The following is a 27,478-nucleotide window of genomic DNA, read 5'->3' as shown; positions in this document are numbered from 1 at the left end:
AGAGATGTAGATAAATTGTGGGATGAATTTAAGAAGATTTTGCTACAGTCTGCAGAGGAATGCTGCGGGACAACATACATCGGAAACAAAATGAAAAGAACGGCATGGTGGACAGATGAGCTGAAAGAAGAAGTCACGCACAAGAAAATACTGTGGAAAAAGTACCTATCAGTTAATGATTTAGAAAGCTTCGAAGAGTGTAGGAGGCAAAGGGATATAGTCAAAAAGAAAGTGTTAGAGGCTAAAAAGAACTCGTGGAGAAAATTTGGGGAAAGTATGGAAGAGAACAGCCGAGAAAATCAAAAACTATTCTACAAAGTTTTAAAGACCATGAGAAAAGATAAAGAAAGCCCATTAAAATACATAAAAGGAAAAGATGGTAAACTAAGAACAAAACCAGAAGAAATCATGCAAAGATGGAAGGAATACTTCGAAGAATTGCTGAAGGATGAAACACAAACTAACAGGACGGAGGTTCAAATAGGAAACGAAAGAACAGAAAATACAGAAATGGAGGATGAAGAAGAGGAAATAAATGATATCAAAGTAGAAGAATTAAAAGCAGCATTAAAGAAAATGAAGTTAGGTAAGGCCAGTGGACATGATGGTTTAACACCAGAAATGCTTAAATACATGGGAAATGCTGGAGAGCAACTGTTTTTGAACCTATTGAATGCTATATGGGAAAAGAAAACTGTACCGAAGGAATGGGAGATATCAGTAATAATCCCAATCTTCAAGAAAGGGGATAATAGAGAATGCAGAAACCATCGGGGAATCTCATTGCTCAGTGTGCCAGGGAAGATATATTCAAGAATCCTGGAGAACAGACTCAGAAAATATGTCGAAGAGCAATTGGAAGAAAGTCAAGCAGGCTTTAGACCAGCAAGAAGTGTACAAGACCATATTTTCACCCTCAAACAAATAACAGACAAGACAATAGAATACAATAAAAAGGCACATGTATGTTTTATAGATCTACAAAAGGCTTTTGATAGAGTTCCTTGGAATGAGATATGGAAATCTTTAGAGAAGAAAGGAGTGGATAAAAACCTAATAAAAGCAATCCAAAGTTGGTACAAAGGATGCAGATGCTACGTGAGGACGAGAAACCACCAGTCAGAGGAATTTGAAATAACAACAGGAGTTAAACAGGGAGATATACTATCACCATATCTATTTATAATCCTATTAGATGAAGTAATAAAGGAATGCCATATAAAAATGAAACAATTTCATGTAGGATACTGGAATATGAAATCAATTAAACTAACAGAGCTCATATACGCTGATGATATTATACTAATAGCTAATACACAGGCTAGTTTACAATATAACCTAAATATTCTTAATGAAGAATTAAAGAAAAAGAATATGGAAATAAATACGGAGAAAACTAAAACAATGATAATTAGCAGAGAAAAGACAAACCATAAGTTAAAACTGAATAACAAACCTTTAGAACAAGTGACAAATTTCAAGTATCTTGGAGTAATTATAAACAGTCAAGGAAAAGAAGAGGAAGAAATAAGAGATAGAATCATGAAGACAGGAAAGCTATATCAACTGATAAACCGAGGATTTATAGGCAAAAAAGAAATATCTACCCAAACAAAATTCACTGTATATAAAACAATTTATATACCAACACTTACATATAGCAGTGAAAATTGGACAATGACTGGAAAACACCTGCAAAATGTACAAACAATGGAAATGAGGTACCTTCGAAGAATAAGTGGGAAAACCAGGAAAGATCGGATAAGGAACCAAACCATCCGGCAATCTTTAAATGCTCAGCCACTACAAGAAACAGTTGAACGTAATCAACTCAGATGGTTTGGCCATTTGAGCAGAATGAGTGAGACGAGACTGCCAAAACAGATATGGGAAGCACGTCCACAAGGAACAAGACCAAAAGGAAGACCAAGAAAGACATGGAATATGAGTGTCAAAGAGATTTTGGAGAAACGAAGCATAAGATGGAAAGAGGCACAGGAAAAGGCGATGGACAGAAACGTCTGGAGAACTCTCTGTAACCCCTCGACACCGGCAGGTAGAAGAGGACGCGACTAAGTAAGTAAGTAAAATAAATAAGTACATATACAATATAAATATATATAAAAATATAAATGTTCTTCCCTGGTCTGTTTTGATTATTTTTCAAATCCAAGTTTTTAAAATTTTTGTTAACGTTGGTTGTAGCGTAATTCTTTTGTCAATAACATATCATATCGGCGTCCACAGGATTGTTTCCCGGGAGGGGAAACCAAGGTATTTTCTTGCGGGGGAGGCATATTTTGTCCATAATAGCGTTAGCTTCTGAAAGAAACACTGCGTCAGTTTGAAGTTATGTTCCTGAAACGTCCTCTGATAACATGAATCACTGTGACTTAAATAAAATTAAATGTGTGAAATATATAACTTTAGGTTGACATTAGGTGGATGGGGTCTCACTTCCGGACATGAACGTCGACCACGAACAATACGGAGGTATAATTTAGTATTTTATTTCTTGCTTCTGCATATTGTCAACACCAACATGTGATTCCTGCAGGAATGAGGATGGTGGATAGAAATTATAGAACAGGGCATGAAGTTGCGATGGAACAGAAACGTCACACTTCCAGTTTCAATCCTCACAGAACTTACAAGTTTTGCTGCATGCATTGACTATTCAAGAAGAAACCAGTTGATGTATTTCACTCGTCAATTCTCACTAGTCACTAGAAACGCACTTATAACCCTTCTCCCCAATCTTCCTTGATCATATCTGAACCTTTCTCACCAATCATAATGGCCATAGCGTTCGTGTGAGCCCTCGGTATCCTTGGGGCAATAGAAGCATCGATAACTCTCAACCTATCAATGCCATACACTCTAAGCCTGGGATCTACCACCGCGTCCGGGTCTGAAGGTGGCCCCATCTTGCAAGTCCCGACTTGATGATGGAACAGCATGGTGTAAGTCCGTAGTTGGCACTCCCAATATGGATCTGTACCGAAGAGATACTCTTCGCAACCCGGAATAGGGACGGCGTAAAGCTCAGTACCAAATTTCTGAAAGTGTCTTGTCGAAACTATGGTCAGGAGTAGATTGACGCCTTCCAATGCTACCTCCACGTCGCGCCTGCTGGCCAAGTAGTTCGGATAGAACAGCGGAGGGTCGAAAGGATTGGACGATTTAAGTCTGAGGTAGCCGAAGCTTTCAGGGTTCAAAATGATGGGGAATATCGTGAAGGAGTCACGGTTTTTGATTGGTCTGAACACGGTTTCGTAGATTTCGTCATTCAGCCCGTGCGAATCCTTGAGACCGCCGTTGTCCGTATTGGTGGATCCCGCCGCGAAGATTAATTCCAGGTCTGGATACTTGTGGGCGTATTTGGTTCTCACGAACCCAACTGCTTCTGCTCCTCCTAGGGTTGTGAAAGGACCGGTCCCTCTGACCAGATAGTCCAAGGTGTTCGGTACGGTGGTGATGCGTTGCTCTATTATCCCCACGCTTTGGTTCACCAAGAAGGTGATACCTCCGATGCCTATGTGATCTTGCAGGTTGAAGCCGACGCTCCTGAGATGTTGGACGACGGGGATTCCCAGCTCGTGGAGATGGTCGGCAGGACCGATCCCTGAGAGCATCAGAAGCTGAGGGGAGTTCAGGGCGCCTGCCGAGAGGACGACTTCACGCCTTGACCTCACGATCCGAAGCTTTCCGCGCTTGTAGAACTCCACTCCGTAAGCCGTTCTGGAAGATTGGTCAATGAGTACTTTGGTCACTTGGGCATTAAGGGCGACGTGAAGATTCGGTCTCCTGCGAGCCGGTCTGAGGAATGCCTTCTCGGTGGTGCATCTACGACCGTTCCGTACAGTTCCCTGGAGGTAGTTGAACCCTTCTAGGTACTTTCCGTTGTTGTCTCTTATCTGGAAGCCGAGCTCCTCAACGGCATCCAGGAACGCCCTGCTGAGCGGCGTTCTGAACTTAGGGTCGCCGACCGTGAGGTATCCCCCTCTGGCATGGTAAGTAGATTGCGCGAAGTTGGGATTCCGCTGATCCTCGGACTTCTTGAAGTAGGGAAGGAGGTCGCTGAATCCCCATCCGAGGTTCCCCATCGCTTCCCACGCGTCGAAGTCGCCATGGTCGCCGCGAGTGTACAGGAGGTAGTTGATGACGCTGGTCCCACCCAGAACTTTCCCGCGCGGCCAGACGCAGCGGCCGTTCACCAAACCGCGGCAAACGCCGGGAGAGGGTTCCGTAACGTAGTTCCAATTCAGCTCCGGGACGTGATCGATGTAAGCAGCTAAGCATGGGACGTCGGACAAGAAATTGTCGAAACCACCCGCTTCTAGAAGAAGAACTTTCCAATTCTTCACCTCACTGAGTCTGCTGGCGACAACTGCACCTGCGGATCCGCCACCCACCACGACAAAGTCGTAAACGTCGTCGACATTCGGCACGCTGGTGACTCTTCCTTCCAAGGGTGGGACGGTAGCTCTGTAAACTGTCCTTAAGAAATCAACAATCGTGGTGCAGATCGGATCACCAGGATAGCACCACAAGATGCAGACAAACAGCGACCACAATTTCCAATGAACCATTCTTAGGATCCGTAGATTGCTGTCTTCCCTCTACACCATTCACATGTGGGAAAGTTGATCCTACGTGCATGGACTTTCTGTCACTGAAAATAAAGATAGAACTTTATTACTACATTACATATTATTTAAGGAAATTGTAAAGTTGAAATATACCATCAAATTTAAACTGAAACTAACTGTAGGCTCTACTAATCTCAGTGAAGCAACAGCCTTTTGAGCGCCAAATCTGTAGAATCAATGTATTGTTGTTTGACATGTGATTTTTACATTCATGACAAACGCAGGAACCACATCATTCTGAAGCCACACATGCACAGCATGTTTAATGAGTGATAAAATCTGCTTCCGTTCCAAGCTTTCAACCATTTCTGTTACAACTGTGTACACTAAGTTTCCCATTTAGCAGAATTGATACAAACACTCTGTCTATATTTCTCTGACAATATCAATTGCCTGCTAGAAAACGTCCCTGTATTCTTATGAGCATTTCCTTTCATTGCTTTAATGCAGTTGAGTTGAAAGAAAACTCGAATTGATGTTAGACTGACTGCATTGCATGAAGTACATATGCTGCCACACGAAAACGTCAATAGGAAGTACCAGGGGTCCTGGGTTCGAATCCCGACCTGCCCATTGATATTTGTAAGTGTCCATTCGTCAATTTCATCATGTCATCACTCATCCCCATCATCGCAAATTAGCCAAAAGTGGCACAAGAAGCGAAGTAAAATAAAGCAAGTCAACAATCTTTTTTTGATTTTGATTTTGATTTTAAAATTTTGGGTGCGTCAGCACTAAGGCTATTGTGCACCCGTCACACTATACGGGGTCCAGCCCATTACCGTTTCACATAACAACTCTAACATTGCTTAATTAAAATCATAACATATTATTATGTTCTGACTTTCGTTAAAAGCCGAGGCTGCAAAGAACACTCGGCACAAGTAAGGACAAAACATAGGACAACACAAACAAAATTATACTGGCCATGGGGCCAGTCGCCAGAGCCTCGTTAGTCTTCAGTCCAGGGTGTACTAACGTGGAAGTGAGGCAAGTCAACAATCAATCAATCAGTCAGTAGGAAGCAAATGACGTCAGTAAACTGATTTAATGAGAAAACAGCTTCAACTTTCAAGAAAGGATGTAATTAAAAAAAAAGACCGTCACAATATTTGATGTGCATAGTTCACCAACAGATTTCAAATATCGTTAAAGGTACGTGAGAAGTAATTATCTAAAAAAAACTTCAATGTTATTCTCAATTCACAGAACAGAATTGTTTGACAGCGTACTTGCATATTCAGTGTCTGATTCAGTTAATTTTCAAATGATTTGCTCAATCTCACACATCCTATCTACACACTTAAATATCTTCCCAGATGGTCTCGACAATACCGCCAGTCGTAAAGTATTGAATGTTACTTCTGCAATGATACAATGCCTTTAAAAGTAATCCTTTTTATAACTATTTTCATGGAAAATGTACATAAAATTGGTTTAGGAATTGGGGTTAATGAATATGTGATATATTTATATGCGAAGCACCGGCCCTTTTGGCAATTGCCAGAACTGTCAGTCCGGCCATGATCTGATCACAATTTATCCTCATCGTTTCGATCAACTTAGAGGACTAGAGTTTATTTAAAGTCCACTTTTGTGCTCATATACGCTAATCCGGACTGGACCTACAGTTTACCATTGCGCCATTGGGGAGGCTCTTGTTCTTTTTAAAAGAAAAATCCCTAAACGGTAGTTTCCCCTGACACTCTCTTTCACATCTTTTCATATCAAATTTACTTAATTCTCAGGTTTTTCGTTAATTGTTTGTTTCTTTGTTTTTTAAGTTCACGTTATACAATCGGGACTGGGCTTACTTGGATCCAGTGACGTGCACTGAGGAGTAGCTAGTCTAGCAGAGATAGATCAATCAATCTCACATCTCGAATTATATTCAAATCACAATATTTATTGTCTTGTTAAAGCCACCACAGCTCATACGCAACACTTTCTTTTCCACGCGCTTCTCGTCCATCGGTGTTCTCCGCGGGCAAAGCTGGCTGGATACCCTAGCTCGCTCTTCTTCCACCAGACCAGTTTTCAGGTAGAAACGGCCGGCCCAAGGAAAACGAAGATTTCTACCTCTACCTCTACCTCTCTTGTCCCCTCGCCCCCCGCTGCAATGGTTGAAAGCCCAGGCTTTCAGGTCCCCCAGTCTATCTCCTATAGGACAGATAGGGGATTGGTTTCTCATAGATTTTTTGTAAATCCTGTAAAGAACTCAGGGTAAAATTTTCTGCAGTACTTATGTTCTCTGTATTTACAGAACCTTTTACACGTTGTACAATATGTGCGTATGTATAATATGGGATGTAGTTTTATTATTTATGAAATGGGAACGTGTTATGTGCAGACAATGATGTTATGCTTTCTTTCTTTTTTTCTTTTACAAGTATGGAATATATAATGATTAAATTACAAATATATGCTCAGGCTCTCTCTGACTCTCGTTTCAGTAGTGTTTTATTTAAATATACTACTCTTGGTCTCTAACAGTCATAAATACGGATGTATTTATTTGGGCAAGAGAACGCGTGTTCATATTGTTGTTGGTTTGGTTTATTTTACTTCGCTTTTCTGCCACATTTGGTTATCGCGAAAATGAGGATTGAGTGATGATATGATGAAATTGGTTAAGGGACCTCATATGAACAATCCAAGCCAGGATTCGAACCCGTGATGAGTGCGCATTCTTGTCCTATGTGTTGCAGTGAATAATGAAATAATTTGGAATAAAAAATGTATCTCAGAACTCAAAAAGTCAAATGAATATCATTGAAGAAACTACAAAAAAGTGTGTTGTGTTTTGTTACCTGTCACCAAATCAACCAAGCGTGGGGGAGTGGTTATCATAGCGCGCTACGACACCAGGATTTCCGGGTTCGAACCCCGACCCAGGCATGGGCGTTCCCTGTGCTCGTCCCTTCATCAATTTCATCGTATCTTCGCAATTAACCAAGTGGGACAAAAAAGCGACGCTAAGTAACAAAAATGAAATCAAATCATTGATTGATTGCTCAATTTGGTTCATTTTACTTCGCTTTTCCGCCACCTTTGGTACAACAAAATAGATGAAGGAACACACACAAAGAACACAAATGGCCAATCCGAGATTCGAACCCAGGATCTCTGGCTTAGAGTCAAATCAAATAGTTTTTTACTTTCGAATGTGGGTGGGGGTTACGTGTACTTTTTTCTGGTACTCATTCATAATTTTGCAATCTTTTCCTGTTATTGACATTCTTCTTTTTTGTAGGAATACTGGCCCTAAAGGGAGGAGGGGTGTGACCCACACCAACCCCCCCCCCTTGAGCACGCCACTGAGTGCTACCCCAAGTGTCGACGTCACCGCACGTCACTGCTTGGATCCAAACCAATAAAAACATCCGTATGTCTTACTCAGGATTCGGATCGGAACCCATGTGACATTTCGCCACGAAAGTTGGGTCCACTTAAAGCAGTAGGCAAGGGTATTAAATTCGTAAATTTTAAAAACAAACAGTAAAAAATTAATTCCTTCTTATTGACTGAGATATTTACAACCGACTGCAAGAACTCTTCTAACCTTGAATTTCAAAAGAAAGTAACGTTCTTGCTTTCGATGCTTCAACTTCCAGGGAAGAGCAAAGCTGGTTTCATGTTCTTTGAACTGAAGGTGGAAACTGGTTTAGTAAACTGCAGGAAGAAAGTACGTAATCTGTGGTACGTACATACGACGTGCAACCTAGCACGAGTGCAACACTTGTTATGGCTTTATTTGTTGTCTGTACTTAATAAGATTGATCTGTAGCCTTGAGGCACGTGCTGATTGATGACCATAATAGCATCATTCAATGCCAAGTCATCAACGAAACGTTGGAAGTTAGTTTATGTTTTGTGCTCTTCGCATTAGTAGGCATGGTTATTGGCAGGGGCACCAAACCATGTGGTTCTCCTTGCTTACCACCAAAACTTTATTTCTGATTACACAAGCGTGCCAATTTTTTTTTTAAATATATTTTTTAATTCTACTTTATGAACAGAAAGGCTAACCGGGACTGGACCTGCAGTTTAAACTGCGATCCAAACCACTATGTGCTTCCACCGGCTGCGTGACTATTTGTTTTAAAAAGAACTGAATTTATTTTGACAAGAATTAGGCTAATTGAAGTTACTGCTGAATAACATAATAAGTATATTGCAAAACCATGCAGCAATTTAAGTTAAGTGATTACAGTAATTTTAATGTCATAATATAGGAACATACCTACAACAAACGTGTTCTTTAACAGTAACGCCTGTATTTCTAAAATAAGGCTTCTATTGATTGATTGACGCTTTTTGTTTCACTTTTGGCTAATTTGCGAAGATGGGGATGAGTGATGACATGACGAAATTGATGAACGGACACTTACAAACATCCATGCACAGGCCGAGATTCGAACCCGGGACCCCTAGCTAAGGCTTCTATTTTTTGGCGATGTTTTTATTTGAAGAAGGTGAAAGTAAGGGGGGGGGATGGGGTGGCAAAAATCCAACTCGGCTAAAAAAAATTATCTTGAGCCTCTCCTTTCTATTGATCAAATTCATAGTTTTAACACCATTAAGCCTTGTTTCCATGATATGAAAAACTCAATATGCTGACCAAGGCAGTAATTTATTTTGTTATAAAACATAAACTAAACATAACTTTTCAACCTTCTAACAAGGTCTTCTTCAGACTCTGCACCAAGTACAAATGTAGCAAGTACACATTTGTACTTGGTGCAGAGTCTGAAGAAGACCTTGCTAGAAGGTTGAAAAATTACGTTTAGTTTATGTTTTATAACAAAATAAATTACTGCCTTGGTCAGCATATTGAGTTTTTCAAATTCATAGTTATGTAAAAATTACAATCAGGGTGAAATATTCCTAAAAATGATGGAGAAAGATGAGTTGAGTGTTTGACTACCACGTGAGAGTCCCAGGTTCGAGTCCATGGTGAAAACAGGGAAGAGCATTTGTTTGTCCTTCAATAAAGCGGATTTGGGTCTCACCCATGGGAAATTTGAGCGTCCCGCGGGAAGGGGCCTAAACCTACTTATATTTCTTGATATGAGAAGAACTAACTCCCCCCTTCCCATCACTAAGGTTTTCGCTCCAATATTACATAATATATTAACCACACACATACAATTTCTGTGTTGCACAAGTTTTCATTAATACACAGTGTGGTTTTAATAAATATATTAAATTATTATATTTAACTTAGTCTCTATCGCAACAAGTACAAAAAATAATTAAGAAGATGAAACCGATTGTGGTCTACAGTATATGGAAAGTTTTCTTAAAAAATAATTTAAAGTTTAAAAAATAAAGTATAATATCGTCTAAGGCACTGAAAAATGGGGACATGGGATAGTTTCTGGGGCCAGTGTCCTCCGCACCCTGTGACATCTTCGTAGCAAGACACTTTCTGTCCCCCAATATTCCTCAAGAGATGTGTATGTGTGTGTATAATATCATTTATGCCAGTCTTGGTCGTCCAAAATTTATCTAACTTAGACGCTACTGATTGTAATGGCACATAAGGACCTCCCCGTTGACGTAGATGCTAACATAGCCGCATTGTAACCAATGGGTCTCAGGTTCTATCCCCAGTGGAGGCGCGTTGCATATTGGTTTCAATCCCACTACAAACTGGGGATTCAGTTCCGATTAAGTTATTTCGAGTTTATCATCGTCTATTTTGATAAGAAACTACTGATATAAATATTCAAATATACTTAAATATATCCAAAATTACTGAATCCATATTCTAATCAAAGTACTAGCTATATAAATATCGTGTTTAAATATTTCAATCGAAAATAGTTAATATGCACTATTAGTTTAACAATAGAATTACATTATGGAAAGAAAATATAGTTTTACACGAAACTGTGTAAATTCACTAGTCTTAAAATTCAATGAAAAAAGAGAATTATGATATAAAAGTTATTACATGTGATTAAAAATTTCTGCTTTATAGATATTGAACATACTCAATCTTGTAATTAAATACAATATAATGAAGGTCGCACCGGTGACACGAAATAAAACACTCAGTGGCGGCGATTGGGTTCCAAAACCGGGGGGGAGGCATAATGCGGGAGCAAAAGTGGCGACAAGTAAGGGGCAACTGCACCCCTTGCCTCCCCCAATCGCCGCCACTGGAAACACTAGTTTAGAAACTTTTAATAGCTTCCCATAATTCTTGGTTTTAACCTTAACATGTGCTGATTGCTCTTAGATAATAATACAAAAAATATATATATTAATTGTTTATGAATTGTAATGATGTTTAAAATGTAATCATAGAAAGCCTGAATCACACGGAACTGGATATCCAGTAGGAATGCTCTAGTTGACGCTGGACTTGCTACCCATTTGCTAGTTTTCGCCTCACACGGTACTTGTTACACCGTACTTGTCGATAGTCTTTCGTTCCCATAATGGCGGCCGCGTGAAATGTAAACAACGTATCACTTCACATTTTTAAGACACGATAATTATTCAACCGAGAGGAATTACGCTTCGTATGAAATGGTTTTAGGTATAGAAGCATGGCGCTGATTAAATATATACTTTACAACGTTTACTTTACACGTATGGAATAATATTTTAACTTTTTCAATTGTAAACACCGTACACTCACCATACACGATGTAACTCGACATGCCTTTCGTGCTGTATGCACTCGGAAACCACAGACACAAAACGCTACTTTGCAAACTCACAGATTATCTTTACATGGCCAAACTTTGCTCTGATTGGCTGTTCCACAGAATCTAGTCAAAGAAAGTTAGGCTGTGTCCGAAAGCTGCAAGACCATACTTGAAGCGAGCATACTTCGAGAGCATACTCGCAGTGCGGTCTTGAAGCCTGGAAGCGGAAAGCTTTCGAACTGCACTTCGACTGCAGCGCCAGCACAAGTGAGGATTGCAACAAAAGTTGCTTCGAAACTAAAATTATCAAACATCGACTGTATGTGCCACTCTTGTTTTCCGTGAACAACACAAACATGACTCGGCGTGCAGTTTATATAACACAGCACGTTATTAATTATAGAAATATGAAAGAAATTTGCTCTTTCAAATTAATTTTCACACATTCCGCAACATGGGTTACGATAGCGGAAAAAGAAATTGTTTTCTCACTTTTAAACACTTCTCACTATAGAAGAAAGAAACCACGCATATATGAATAAAACCAATAAATAAAATTACATAGTATTTTAAAAACTTGTTTACTTACATTTCCACACAATGGAAGAACTACAACTACCAGCTGATTGACTTCCGACGTCCATTTTTTTAACAAATGAAAAGCAAGCACAGATCGCAAGTGTGCACCGCTCGTGTGCTGCGTGCTCTGGTCTTGTACACTCGTTTGCTTGGCGCTTTCGAACTGCACTAGGTGACGTCACTTCCGTCAAGACTGTACTTCAAGTATGTACTTTGTACCTTTTGGACACAGCCTTAGTAGCAATTAGAACATGTCCTATTCCTCAAAACCAGTCAAGCAGTCAGCCAGGCGGCCATGATTTCTACCTAGAAAGTCAGTTCAGCGCCAACTAGGGCATTCCTACTAGAAATCCAGTTCCGTGTGATAGGGGCTTAAGATACATGTACTTCAGAATAAGGAACTAAAATCTGATGTTTTCAGATCTATGAAAAATTTTTATGTTCCAGGTCATGCACCCAGATAAGGCCGGCCTAAATATAGAAAAAAGTAATCTTTGAATCTTTTGGGTTTTGTGCATTTTTGAACACTAGTGTACAAAATAACACTTTTTCTTTTACTCTGTACCTTGCTGTTATTCGAATGTTGAAACGTGAATTTCCGGGGATCTCAACAGGAAGCTTTCTCTTTCCTTGCAGCTATACTTTCGTTTTTGATCACCCACAATACTCATTCGTCTGAAAACGCCCAGTTGGCCTGCCTTTCTCTACTGTCTTCCGCTCGGTAAATCCATCAGACCACATCCTTACATTGTCTTTATTTCCTTTTGTCTGTGACCAAACATTTTTGCATTGTAACCTAATGAGCATGGAACTGATTTATATGTAAATGCACGTGTTCATATGTTGCCAAAATCAATGTTATTATTTTTGCGGACATGGACGTCCGCAGGATTTTTTCCAGGGAGGAGCAATGAAGCTATTTTTTTCCAGGGGGGCAAACAAGGCACATTTTCCCCAATAATAGTGTTGTTCCCTCGAAAAACATTGCTTAAATTTGAATTTATCATATTCATGCAATAATTAACACATATTATTCAGGCTGCAATGAAAATATATGTGTGAAATATATAATTTTTGGTTGACTTCCATTTTTTATGGGGGCCACGCTCCCCCCTTGGCCCCTTTCCGGACGACCATGATTGCGGATCGTAGTATGTAAGCTAGAAAAATGTTCTTTTCATTGTCCATTTTTCTACGTTTTATAACAAATGTTAAGATAAAGCATAGTAGATGGTGATCCACTCGCAAGTCCAGGGTGCGAAATCTTGGGGGAACAGGGGCGATTTTCCCTTCACCAACAATGATGCCCGCAAAAATCCCCCCCCCCCCAATTTCCGGGGAGAAAGAGTTTTTGTTATTGCAACAGAATATAATCGTTAGTTTTGACTTTAAACATACTCTATTAAGGTTAAAAAAAGGTAAAGTGTTCCCCTGTGCTTAGCACCACGCCATGAAGGCGTATAGGGGGTGTGGGGGTAACGCCCCGCACTTTCTTGATCCGGTTGTGAGTGATCAGTATCACCCCCCAGGTACACATGTCATTCGACGCTGGGTTGGAGCCCGGATTTGAACCGGCCGGGGATCGAACCCGGGACCTTTAGTATGGTAGTCAGACGCGTTACCGACTGAGCCACCGCGGCCTATTATCCTCTACTAAGGATAATATAAAAAACGCACATATAGTAGTAGTGTGGTTCCGAGTGTCGCATGCTTTTCTACCTCCCCCCCTCTCTCTCTCTCCCTGTCAAGAGATCATTAACAGATAACAATATGCACACAATAAAAGTAACACAAGTATGATTGATTGACTTGCTTTATATTTCTTTGCTTTTTGTGCCACTTTTGGCTAATTTGCAAAGATGGGGATGAGTGATGACATGATGAAATTGATGAATGGACACTTACAAACATCCATGCCCAGGCCGGGATTCGAACCCGGGACCCCTGGCGTCTTAGCGTGATGTAGTAACCACTCCACCACAAGGGCCGGCGGGATGCTTTATGAGAATTCTCTTAACTGGGGGTAAAGCACCACTGCACGTTCTCTCTATCACCGCTGCCCCTCCCCCTCCTGAGCAAAAAAAATTCTGCGGCTTGCCTTGATAGAGGAACTACCATGCAATATGCATTATCCAGTAATCGAATCCAGGTCCCCTTGCTTACAAAGCAATCGTAGCAGTCGTTACGCTATCAGAGAGAGAGGCACTGATTCTCACGTTGCACTTGACCTGGAATTCAGTTAAATACATTGTCGAACTATGCACTTCAGATTAGCGCCACTGCAGAGCCAACAACAATTATATGCAGGGTGCGAAATCACTGCAGATTGGTGGGGGGAGGGGCAGACAGACACATACACACTCTCACTCACTCTCTCTCTCTCTCTCTCTCTCTTGTGTGCGTGTGTGGGGGGGTCATTAAATATGTGTCAATTATTAAATAATTAAATTTTATTATAAAATATACAATATATTATATCGACTGTCCTTCATTGAAAAAGTAATTACAAATTGAAGATTTTAATGTACTACTAATGCTATGAACAATGATTTGCGTAACGGAGGACAAAAATTAAGAGACATTAAGAAGATAGTAGCTTCCTGTATAAAATTCACATATAAATGCTATTACGTGTTTTATTAATATATCTATATACTTCGTGCTTGCTAACGAAAGGCGATGAGAAATTGAGGGGAAATAACAAGTCGGTCCAATTCCTGTGTTCTAGGGATTACTGTGTTCAGTGTCCTTAGACATGAGGCTCTTTGTTGTCCGTTCTTTTTGTATGTTTTCGATATTATTCCAGTCAAGTATATTCGAATCCCAAACTAATTGCTTATGTTTGTTGTTAAAACAAGAACTCTCCCTCCCCCAGAAGAGTTTGATGGGTGGGGGGGATTTCACAACAAGATCCCCCAGGATTTAGAACCTTGTATATGTGAGCTTTTTATTCAATCAATAGAAGTAAGTCTAACTCTTCAGAAACGTAACGACTTGCTGGAAATCTCACAAACAAGAAGAACCAGTTTTTATGCTAAGTAGTTGCGAAAGGTTTAGCTCCAAAAATGTTTCCATGAACAAGAACAGTTCCTGGTGCTGGTTGTTTTGTTGGTATCCTGCTCTGGGCGAAGGTCAAGGGATATTGGGCAGAGAGCATCGCCCAGAAGAATTGCGTCACCCAGTGCCGGATTTACAAATCTTGCCCTCCCCCTGCCCGCAAAATATTGCCAAATCCCCTCTACCTACCTACCTTCACACACACACACACACACACATATGTATATATAATGTATGTGTGTGTGTAATTCTTGATCTCATGTTAACAAAGTCACCTATAAGGGTCTAGAGGGTATTCTAAAAGTCCCTCAACAACCCTTATAAAAAGTAAAGGGGTTAGGCTGGGTACTATTGGTCAGTGGCGTCTCGTGGCCTCAAATTTGGCCGGGGCTTATTTTTTAAAGAATTTAAAATATAATGACAATTCACATGAATTACAAAAAATAGGTATTTTTCTTCTTCTAGACTACGAAACTGGACTTTAAAAAAGTATTTAAAAGGTAATAACAATTCATATGAATTACAAAAAAAACAGGTATTTATCTTCCTCTAAACTACAAAATTGGACTTATTTTTTTAAAGAATTTAAAATATAATGACCATTCACATGAATTACAAAAGAAACAGGTATTGCTGTGAAACGTACCTTTCTACGAACGTTGGTTCTCATTTAAAGAAGAACTGTTTTTCCTTACTAATTCATTGTGCCTTGTACATAATTGACAGTCTATATCCTTCATCGATTTGTGTTCGAACATCAACCTTTCCAAACAAACTCAATTTTAACGAGTTTCCAATGTGCGAAGAACTAGTTTCATGTGACTTAATTCTTTCAGAAAGACCTAAGGACCTAATTGTTTAACAACAAGTTTTTCTTGGTCACTCAAGAAATCCACTTTGTTCATAGCGAATAAAAGCCACCACAACGCTACACTACAACACGCGGGATCGAACGAACACGACGCGACGGAAGTAGCCCCGAATCGACACCCAAACCCATTGAACTCCCCCCTTCGCTCTCTCTGCTAGCACGTGACTTTCACTGCAGCGTGTAGCGTAGACCACGCCTTCCTCTGCGATGAGCCCCGAGACCGATAACTGACATCAATGCCGCTAGGAGTGCTGCCGTATCCATTGCAGCAGACGATGAACTTACGTGGGTAAAAATCGCATTTTAAAAGATTGTGTGATAGTTATGTATTATGGTGATTGAAAATTACGTCAATACGTCCGTTTTTCTTTAGGGGCTAAGCCCCGGAAGACCCAAGGGACGAGACGCCACTGCTATTGGTCATAATGAAAACAGGTTAGGATTAGAGGAAATCACATTCGTGTGTTTCAAGCGGACGTCCGCCATATTGGTGGCCGCCATATTGTATTCAACTCAATTTTTTTAAATGGAAAGGGGGTTATGTTATATATATATATATATATATATATATATATATATATATATATATATATATATATATATGACACTGTTTTCTCATACCTGGAAAATGATACATTTGTTACAATCATGCAGCGGTAACTTAACTTTTTCCTGATTAAAAAAGGGTTGAAGAAACCTTCACCTCTGCATTTCTCGTCAAATTCTAGCCTCACTTGATTCTACTGCCGGATTAAAAATTATAGATACTCGAGTGTGGATCCCAATTAAAAATTAACCAGTAGACCTATATAAAAACGAGTTAGATCAAAATTTAGCTTTTACAATTCTGCGTTAATCTATGCTAACCATTTTTTTCCGAGTATGTCTATTTTTTATCGCCGTGAGAACAAGAAAGTGCCGCTTGTTTCGAGTTTTGCAAAAATATAAGACGGGTTGTCCGATCGTGATGAAATTTTAGTATGGTGCTAAGGTTTGAAACACAATTCTTAATTTTCAGATTTTTAAAATTTGTCAAAAATGCCGCTATTTTCAATTGTGCGAAACAAGGTTTTCTTGGTATTGGGTAGTCCTACAAATACAATATTGGTCTATTTAAAATCCATTATAATTGCCAATACACATTGCGAAACCGATTTTATACAGATTTTTATTCAACGAAGTAAAGCTGTACGCGGAACATGGCAACAGGGCACACAGCGATGCTCGTTGAACGGTGGAAACTGCGGGCTGCCCCAGCGAGACAATGTATTCGTTTCTGTACCACTGAGTAACTAAGCTTATTTTTTACATACACATATACGAACCCTCTACTATGTCAATGGCTGAGGGCCTCCTAAAGGCTTAATTGTCCCCGCACTGCGGGGTTTTGCAGCTTGTAGATCCAGCACTGGCGTCACCCTTGCTTCTATCGTAATGAAACGCGGCTAAACACAATTTGATTCGTTGCCCTCTTCTCTGTTCTTTTTTGCATGTCATAATTCAGATGCATTATGACAGTCCGTCAGTTCTTTCACGACTCGTTGCACAGGTATCAGCAAAAAAAGTTCGAAGCTCGAAGCACCCTCCCCAACAAGTGGGTGTCCTATCAATATCTCAGGAACTGCTAAAGCTATGGAGATGGAATTTGGTGGGTTGAGTTATGTAATTAATGTTAACGCAATGCCACATAGATCCATTTGTGAGTCAAAAGATTGAACGACGTTCACATTATAGAAAAGTTAACAGTAATTCTTATCAACACTAGTAAATGTGGATAAATTTTATATCTAAATTCACGCGTTACACAAATAAATTTAATAAACTAATTTATAGTAGTGGAACATTATTGACAACTACGATTCGAAATTTAATAATTATAAACGCATTAGTTTAATAGTTTTCAACGTCCCCCACTGGAAAATAAAAACTAGACATCTCCCTTGATATGAATATCTGGTACGTACATGCAAAAAAATATGAATTTATTTCGTAAAGTTGTTTATTTTACTTATCTTTTTGCTGTGGGTTTAGTATTACTTTGAAAAAACAAACGGAAAGCAATCGTAAATAATTTGATACCAAGTCGATAACTAATAGGTAATGTTTGTGAGACCTTTCTTATGTTACATCGAATGCAAACTCATAATATTAAATAAAGCTTTTCAGAACTTCTCGCTTCTCATGTACATCCACCACTGATTATTATAGGGTAACATCGTCGCCTTGTAATCACGAGGTTCCGGGTTCGATACCCGGCGGAGGCACATAGTGGTTTGTATCCCACTTCAAACTGTAGGCCCAGCCCTATAAGACTATCTGTGCATAAAATAGACTTAAACCAAAACTCAAATTTAAATCCATCACTGATTATAAGAAAAACCTCGTACTAATTAAAGATTATTCTAATCGTTCTGCCTTTTAAATTTATTTTCACAGGTTTCAGTTCAATAGCTACTGTAACCACTCATGACATCTTTTGGTTTGACCCACAGTCGGCTTAACAAGCATACCAGCTACAAACGTCATATCAAATTTCAGGTAAGCGAAAGTAAAAATGTCTTTACGCCAAGGCTTATTGGGTCTACGGCAGTGGCGGATTAAAGACACTCTCGGAGGGGCCTCGCCTTTCCTAATCGATGCCACTACATGTGGCTGATGGTTATTGAAAGAAGTTTTCATTTTACAGCAAAACAAGCAAGCAATGAATGTGTATCTAACACACATCGAACAATCAAGATACAAGAAAAAAGTAACGATTAGGGATGGACGATATCGGACATTTGATATCGCGATATATCGTTAAGAAAATATCGTCACAGACGATACGATTCTATATTTTATCTGTATCGTGATATCAGCGATATATCGTCTCCACGATATATACCGCCAAATATCGTGACGATATAGCGCTTACACGATATACAGTGGCGTGCCCAAGGGGGTTTAGTGGGGGTTATAACCCTCCATTTGGCCCAGTATTCCTTAAAAAAAGAACGTCAAAGGTAGGAAAAGATGGCGAAATGATGACTGGCTACCAGAAAAAAGTGTACATAACCTCTCCCTTTCGAAAATCATGGGCACGCCACTGACGATATATAAAGCTAAAATATCGTGAAGATATATCGCCAACAAGATATATATCGCCAAAATATCGTGACGATATATCGTCTAGTTGATATCGGCTGGACGATATTTTTTCAATGTCACGATATATCGTCTGGACACAGTTGGACGATATATCGCCCAACTCGAGTAACGATATTAAATTGAGCGTAAAATAATTATTTACAAAACTAAAACATTCGCTTGGGTGCTTTGGCATGAGCAAAGTGTTTCACAGTGTGTTCAACGTTTAGCCTTTGCGTTTGCCTGGGCTCATTGTTGAAAACAGATACGTATGTTTGTTTATTCTTGGTGGGGAGCACTATTCCGCAGATATTGATTGATTGAGTTGGTGTTTTAAGTCCACTTTATGCACAGCAAGCCTAATTGGGACTGGACCTACAGTTCAAAGTGGGATCCGAACCACTATGTGTCTCCACCGGGTATCGATCCCGGGATCCCTTGATTACAAGTCGATGGCGCTACCACTACGCCATTGGGAATGCCCTATATCCCGCAGATAATATTGTATTGGCTTAAGTTTCGAAAGTGTGCGTTCTAGAGGCCACAGTTAGGGTAAAGTGAGGCATATCAAACAAACAGTAAATAAATCCGGAAAATAATTGTAGTCGTGTTCCAGGATGAAAGTAGTGACGTCGCGAATGGTCTCCAGTTTTGTGATCAGAGGCGTGCCAAAGGCGGGTTGCCCCAGTATTTCTATATATAAAAAAAAACTTACACCCCCTTTCTAAAATCCTAGGCAGGCCCCCTCCGCCCCCACTTTAATCCGCCCTTGGTCTACTGACTTAAATCTGGTTCTGAGTGTTAATTGTGAAAAGCTTGTTCGAACTTACCGCAAGAGGGCTCCGTTGAGCGGCCGGCTTGCTTCCCGTCGCCTCAGGAAGTGAAACGAGATGCTCTTTCAAAGGCAACTAACTCCCGAAGTGGGAACTAAGTGATATGCAACAACAAAAAAAAAAACTGGTCTCGCTAGTTTGGACGAGGGAAAAAAAGAGAGGAAGGGAGAAGATGAATAACCTTAAGTTAGCCTGAAGTTATGCTTCATAACTGAACTGTGCCGAAATTAGTAGAATCGCAAAATGAAATTGATCAAAAGGCGACTATTGAAAGCACACGTCGTAGAAACAAGGAACTTCAACTTTCAGTAACCTGGGGCTAACAAGATTTGAATAGTGATTAATGCTTCTATTACCTCACCGCAAGACTATATACTTTTTATTCAACTTTAATCGCACTAAACAAAAAATATACTTTCTAGTTTTAAAGGTACAAATTATATTCTGCATCGTGTCAATATTTCCTTGTCTGATACTGTTAGCCGAAAGTATTCGGACAATTGTGACCGCGGACAATTTCGATCACATACAATTGCAACCAGATCAAATTCAAGTGAAAGACCATTGTCATTAAGGCCCTGAGGGGATTGGATGTTTAAAATAATTTTCATTGTGGTTCTGCAAATCAAAGTATCGATTTAGAAAAACTTAAGCTCGCAAGTAATTTTACAAGCAAGGGGAGGGGGACAAGGCTCTTTGGGAAGCAAGCCAACATTCCTCTCGAAGACGGCTGGGTTAGTGACAACAGCGTAACGTGGGGTATAACTTGAAGGGGGGCAGGGACAAAACGTGATCCTCAAGTTCCAAGTTTTAATAAATACTCCTAACATTTAAAGTTTGAGAAATCTGAAATTTTGGGGGTGGGGCGAGTGCCTTAGGCCTTAGGTACTACACTGATTGATTCAATCTTCGTTAGTGTACTTGTATTTGTTTCACCGTCGTATTTTTCGAGATTCGAGTTTCCGTATTGAATATCGATTTAGTGAAAAATTACTAGTCAGATTAAGTAAAACAATGTGCGTTTCTGTATCATACTAACCTACAAAGATAATTCCATTCGTTTTCTATTGTGAAATAGACTCATATAAAATTAACTTTCATTAAGTCTACTGACTTCCCTCGTACTTTTCTACTGGACTTGTTAATAAAATATTTGGTACCATTCATCAAAACAGTAAAATTCTTAGGCGATAAAACTATAACCCTCGAAAAGTTTATTTTATAATAAATTGGTAGAATTATTTTAAAAAAACATAACTTATCAGCGCCAGAACTCCTCCAAAATTTACAAATTTTAGTTGTATTTTAGTCGTGTTGTAAACATCTTTCTGAGAATTGAACAATATCACTATTTCTTCTTATTGACTTCCTCTGTATTATTGCTGCCTACATTTTTTTATTTACATCACATTCTTTCTTATCTAATGCATTTTCCAGGTGTTGAAACCCAGTAAAGTATGATTCCAACTTCAAATGAATTAAATGAACTTCCTTTCTTAATATTATCATGTATAGCTAAATATGTGTTAAATTCAGATAGCCACACAAGCCAAGTACATATCACTTTTTAACTCAAACTTATTGGCCCCACTATTACCCAGTTCCTGAAGCTAAGAATACAAACGTATGACTACACCACAACGCGCTTCGAAACAGATTTCACTGCGAAGCAATTTAAGAGGTATTAGGTATCATGCATGGCAATTCTTGATATCATGATGACCACTAATGGTGACTTCCGGTGAAATCGACTTGAATTTAAAATAATACTTGTCCTCCTTTAGAAATCAGAATGATCCATTTTTTAAGATTATATTCAGTGCTTCTTTTTTCTTCGACTGTAGTACGTGTTTCCTTCTGGCGTGCAAAATCTTGCTCATTTGTCGGGTTCTTGAATTTGAAACGTGACATTTTACTCCTAATCGACTAAAAACGCTACCTAGTGGTTGGTTCGAAACTCGGAACTGGCCCAGATAGGGCAGTAAGCTTGCTTCAAGCTTAAACAAGCTTTTCATGTAAAGTGAACAAGGTTGCTGGAAGCAATAATGGCAAACTGTAAACTTGTATCAAGCTTGAATCAAGCCAACTGGTTACTGTGTGTCAAAATTGCAGAAAGCTTGACATAATAAACTTGTACCAAGCTTCTCACAGAGTTAAATGCTTGTCTTATCCAATTGGCTTTGACAAGCTACAAGCTAGTACCTCGTGCTATCTATTCGCACAATATAAACAAATACAAACTTTTTTTGTACATTACCATTACAAATAACAACTCTAACGTTGCATAACTAAAATCTTAAAATATTCTGACTTCCGTCAAAAGCTGAGGCTGTAAACGGGCACTCAGCACACACAAGGACAAAAAACAGGACAACACACACAAAATTACACTGGCCATAGTGCCAGTCGCCAGAGCCTCGTTCGTCTGCAAAATGCAGTCCAGGGTGTACTACATGGAAGTGAGGTTGACTTTTGGGTACCTACGTGGAAGGTACCCCTTACATCCGCAGAATTATAGTAATTGAATTCGATGCTTTATGCATGCATGTAAACGTAAAACAGGCTCAAACATGATTGTCCATTCATTTATTCCTTCTAATCACCATTCATTCTCATCTTCGCGATTAGCCAAAAGTAGCAGAAGAGCGAAGCAAAATAAAACAAATCAGTCAATCAAAACCCATTAGCTGTCTCCTGTTTGGTGCACTCTAGCTGGTCACAAAGCTGTCTTCTTTGTTGATTTGGTGTCTGCACAGTTTGTATTACGCTCTGAAGCAGTGTAGTGTGTGGTCACGAGGTACGTGCTAACCAACCAATGAACGCTGAAAGCGTCCGTCAGGCATTTGTTAAATCTTCTGAACTTGAACACCGTCATTCTTCCGTACAGCGTTTGCTTGGTTGAGCACAATTTTCTCGCAATGACATTGGGATGCACCTGCACTAGTAGAAAGGGTATCGAACATACGCTGGGTGCTTTATGCAAGACGCACTTTATGTAGGGGCGTTGTCGGGAAAATTCCCCTCAGATCACCCACCTCCTAGAGAATCAAACACTCCTTCCGTGCGGCAGTCAGATGCATTATTTTTTTTAAAAAAACACAAACACTTTCCATGTATTTCTTTTGTTTTCAATTATTCACTTTTGCTTTTTTTCATTTTCACCGAAACAGTCAAACACAAACATCCATGCCTAACCCAGGATTGGAACCTGGGACCCCTGACGTCGTGGCGTGTTGTGCTAACCATTACGTCACTAGACCACCGCAGCTCTCTTGGAATACCATGATAGAATACAACTGGCACACACTGTAGTGTATCAGATCCCACTGTATTATCTTTTTTTTCTTTTTTTTTTAAAAAAAAAACAACATTTTATTCTCTGCTACAATGTTTCTTTTTCATTGTATATAACTAAAAAAGCTTTATGTTGGATTGCAAAATTTGTAAAATTTTGAAAAAAGAAATGTACATTTCATACTATGATCCCTCTTCAGATGAAATCATTACACGATTGGCAGTTCTGGTTGAGCTTATTATATCATCCATCTTTTCTATCTTCTTGCTTTTTAATTGTCGATTTGAAAATTTGAAAACGACATGCATTTATTTTCTTTTGTATGCTTACTTCTGTTGTTCAAGCCAGATAATAGAGAAAATTGATTACCTGATATTTGTCTTACAGGAAGAAAGTTATGCATGTGCATGTTGTGCGTGTTTAGCACAAAAGAAAGCGAAACTCCCAGAATCTGGAGGACAAGGATAGTGAGGTAACCCAACTTGCAAGTAGGTTGCTTAAGGTTTTCTTGTTTTGAATGCATGCACCCATGACCTTTTTGAACAGCTAAGAAAAAGGCAAACCACTAATTTTGTAATCTAAAATATGAAACGGTGAAGAACACTATCTTTATACAAAGTTAGAAGTTATTGCATTTCATAATTTTTAACCTTTGCATATCTTGAAAAAGAGTATCTCTTAAGTATATGAGAGTTATGTACGTTTCAAACGCAAGTTTGAGAATACATTTTATTTCTCTAACATGTACACACACACGGGGTGTAAGGGGTGACCTTCCACGTAGGCGCCCAAAAGTCAACCTCACTTCCACGTAGTGCACCCTGGACTAAAGACTAACGAGGCTCTGGCGACTGGCACTATGGCCAGTATAATTTTGTGTGTGTTGTCCTGTTTGTTGTCCTTGTGTGTGCTGAGTGCCCGTTTACAGCCTCAGCTTTTAACAGAAGTCAGAACATTTTAAGATTTTTAGTTATGCAACGCTAGAGTTGTTATTTATAATGATAAGGGGCTGGCCCCCGTATAATGTGACGGGAGCAAAATAGCCTAAGTGCTGACGCTCCCAAAATTTTAAATTCAAAATCAAATCAAATGTACACACACACCAGTGACGGCACCAGGGAAAGTTGACTAGGGGAGGCGGAAGGGGGCGACAAAGTATTGTTGGGGCAGTCACATTAAAACGCCCGAATACACTAAATATAATAATTATTATTATATTCATTTGCTGTTTGTCCTTTATTCAGAGAGGACATTTTCTGCCTAAATTTACTTCTTGATTACGAGTTCATTTCCATATGATTCGCTTTACAAAGGCATTAACTCTTTTTTTTTATTCAAGGGAACTGTCGCAAGATGCGTTGCTTCTATAGGACGTACGGTTTTAGAAGCGATACCGGGCGGAGTTACGGAGAGTGTGTCCTTGGCAACCAGTCAATAGCAGGAGTTCAACGTTGTACAGTTAGGAAACTGCGGCGAGCAAGTTAAGCGCCGTGTTCTGTAATTTTTTTGCGCGCTAGAAGTTCTTTAAAAAACTCACCACTTTAAGGTTCATCATTGCATGAGACACGACATTATGAACCTGACTGTCCAAGTCCCATGCATTTCCGTCGCCTACAGCCGGAGATATGGTTTCTCGAAGAAACAAGGGAAACAGCGCGTCTCTACACACACACCATGACCCTTCGTTTTCCTTCGTTGTTCCGTCTGTTTTTATTTTTTTTATTTGCCAACTTGTTTAGAACGCGGCTGAATTGGGTCCTGGTAAAACGATGGGTGTCAAATTCGGCTGAATATGAACAATGGCCCTTCATTGTGGTGAGCGTTTACGAACATTGCGAGTCTGAGTCACTTTCAGTTCAGCGTTTTCGTAACAAGTGCGGTGTAAGATAATTGTACTCGTACGCCACGAAGAACAGTTGTGAGACGATTCAATATGGCCCTTTTTGATTGATTAAATGTTGTTTTATTTTACTTCGCTTTTCTGCTACCATTGGCTAATCGCAAAAACAGGAGGATGGATGATGATATGATGAAATTGATGAAGGGACACTTACAAACACCTATGCCCGGGCCGGGATTCGAACCCGGGACCCCTGGCGTCGTAGCGCGCGGTGATGTTCAGCCCTTATGTTCGATAGTTACGTATGCAACAGTGTGTGTTCCGCGAGTGTTACTTAATAATTTCGCGCCGGCTCCCATGGTGAAGTGGTTAGCATATCGCGCTACGACGCCAGGGATCCCGGGTTCAAATCCCGGCCTGGACATGGATTTTGTGAAGGTCTATCCATAAATTTCATCATATCATCACTCATTCCCATCTTCGCAATTAGCTAAAAGTGACAGAAAAGTTAAATAAAATAAAGTAAATCAAATTAAATTAATAATGTCGCTCTCGAAACCTATTACAAGTAGTACAGGCACCAAGGGTAAAATATTACGTTCACAAGACAGAAATCTAGTGTATTCTTGCTTCAAGGAATTGACGTTGGAAGAAGTGCGTGCTGAAACAGTGTTTTCTCCGAGTCGAGAACTTACGGCTAAAGCGTGTAGTGTCTGTGTGCATACTGTGTTGCGTATTATAAAACAGGGTAACGTATCTACACAGAAATCGGTGAACCCCTATTCAGATCTTCTGGGAAACATGCCAGAAAACAGAAACGAGAGTGATGATGATGACCTTGCAGTTCCCCTACAATAAATACGTACCTTCAAATTTCTTTCAGGTACGAGTTTCTCTTATATGCTGCAGTGATACGATATAATCCTGTGTAGAATTCTTTACTATATATATTTCATTGTACTCAAATATCACGTGTATGCATTATATGAATGAAATCTCTGCGTTTCCCTTTCGCTAGCAGTTGTTTTGGCAGCAGCGCGACAGCACTGGCTGCGTATTGGTTGAACTCATGTTCCTTCTAAAAGCGTACGCCGTATAGTGGCCTATTTCAGTACTGGGAGACATTCATAATTTTATAATCATCGTCTATCTTGATAAGAAACTAAAGATAAAAAAAAGGTAAAGTGTTCCCCTGTGCACAGCACCACGCCATGAAGGCGTATAGGGGGTGTGGGGGTAACGCCCCATACTTTCTTGATCCGGTCGTGAGTGGGGGTGATGTGATCAGCATCACGCCCCTGACCGCCTTTACCCCCCAGGGTTTCCCCCAGGTACCCATGTTATTCGACGCTGGGTGGGCGCCGGGGCCGCTTCCACCGTTAGAAAAGTTCCCGGATTTGAACCGCCCGGGGATCGAACCCGGGACCTTGAGCATGGTAGTCAGACGCGTTACCGACTGAGCCACCGCGGCCACCTAATAAGAAACTACTGATATAAATATTCAAGTTATAAGATAATACTTCTATTAGACGAAAAAATGTTTCGGAGAGTATAATTTTCTTGCAAAATAAACATTACCTTGGAAGAAATTTATTTTCTTAAGTATTAGATAGAAACAACGAAACTCACTAAGTGAAGTGCAATTCTCCTGTAGGAGAATTCTACTGTATGTGATCTGGAGAACACATTGCTCACTTTAGGTACGTCCAGGACTTGACATTTCTTCTCAATAGTAAGGACAGCCAAATGAGGCAGCTGGAATCCAGCATGCTGTTTCGAGCAAGGCTTTTCAAAGGTTTCAAAAACGGAAAGGTTCTCTCACACGCTGAATTGGAAACTGAAATTTCTAGAGGGAATACAACTAGAGTGTGAACCTTGTGAAATGTCAATTTATACTTTCCTAGGATTTCGAAGAAATTCATTGAAATCCATTAGGTGGAGGACTTTCGTTCCATCTTCTTAACACTGAAGAGTTTTGAGCAATATCTGCGTTTCACCTTTCAGGGAAATGTTATTATAGGAATAAAAATCTGAAAAAGGTTACAGTTATCTCATAATTCTAGAAATATTCTGATCCTGGTGCACCTCTCACTCTACCACTGCAACGTATATTTGTGCTACACAATTACAGGCACCTATGGAGTTCTTGGGAAGAAGTTCTTCGATTTTGATATGTACGAGAAAGAGTGAACCTGCATCTCATGATTAAAGAGTGGCAAATCCTAAAAAGCGTTCTTTTACCTGCCCACGATACAAATATCTGTCCTGTTCCTTTCTCGCAATGTCTCTTGTTTCATCTGACATCAGTGCGAATACTTTCGCCTCTTCCATTTCCTGGCTTATTTTGCTGAGAATAAGTGTGGACATTACGCAGATTAAATTGTTTTGAATCTACGTAATTTTGAGTGTAATTTGCATTTTAAGGTTGTAATTCAATATTTCGAAATTAACTTTAAGAGTATCGAAGAAATTCCCTTTCTTAAGGTTTGCCTCAGACTCATATCTCGAAAATCAAGTCCCTGAATAGTAAGAAACAGCGATGCATACACAGCAACTGACATGT

General features: G+C 39.7%; 1 pseudogene across 1 annotated transcript; it reads right to left on the bottom strand.

The window, feature by feature from the left end:
- Positions 1-2,738: 2,738 nt before the first annotated feature.
- LOC145992537 (glucose dehydrogenase [FAD, quinone] pseudogene) lies at positions 2,739-19,818 on the bottom strand (annotated as a pseudogene). The gene is made up of 2 exons (XR_014442168.1): positions 19,778-19,818; positions 2,739-4,675 (listed from the first exon to the last, which is right to left on the bottom strand). The product of XR_014442168.1 is annotated as a glucose dehydrogenase [FAD, quinone] pseudogene (transcript).
- Positions 19,819-27,478: the final 7,660 nt, after the last annotated feature.

Source organism: Lepisma saccharinum, chromosome 9, assembly GCF_977018435.1.
Source record: "Lepisma saccharinum chromosome 9, izLepSacc3.1, whole genome shotgun sequence".
Taxonomy (NCBI): Eukaryota; Metazoa; Arthropoda; class Insecta; order Zygentoma; family Lepismatidae; genus Lepisma; species Lepisma saccharinum.
The sequence above is the reverse complement of the archived record's forward strand: the minus strand, read 5'-3'. Positions and strand labels throughout refer to the sequence as shown.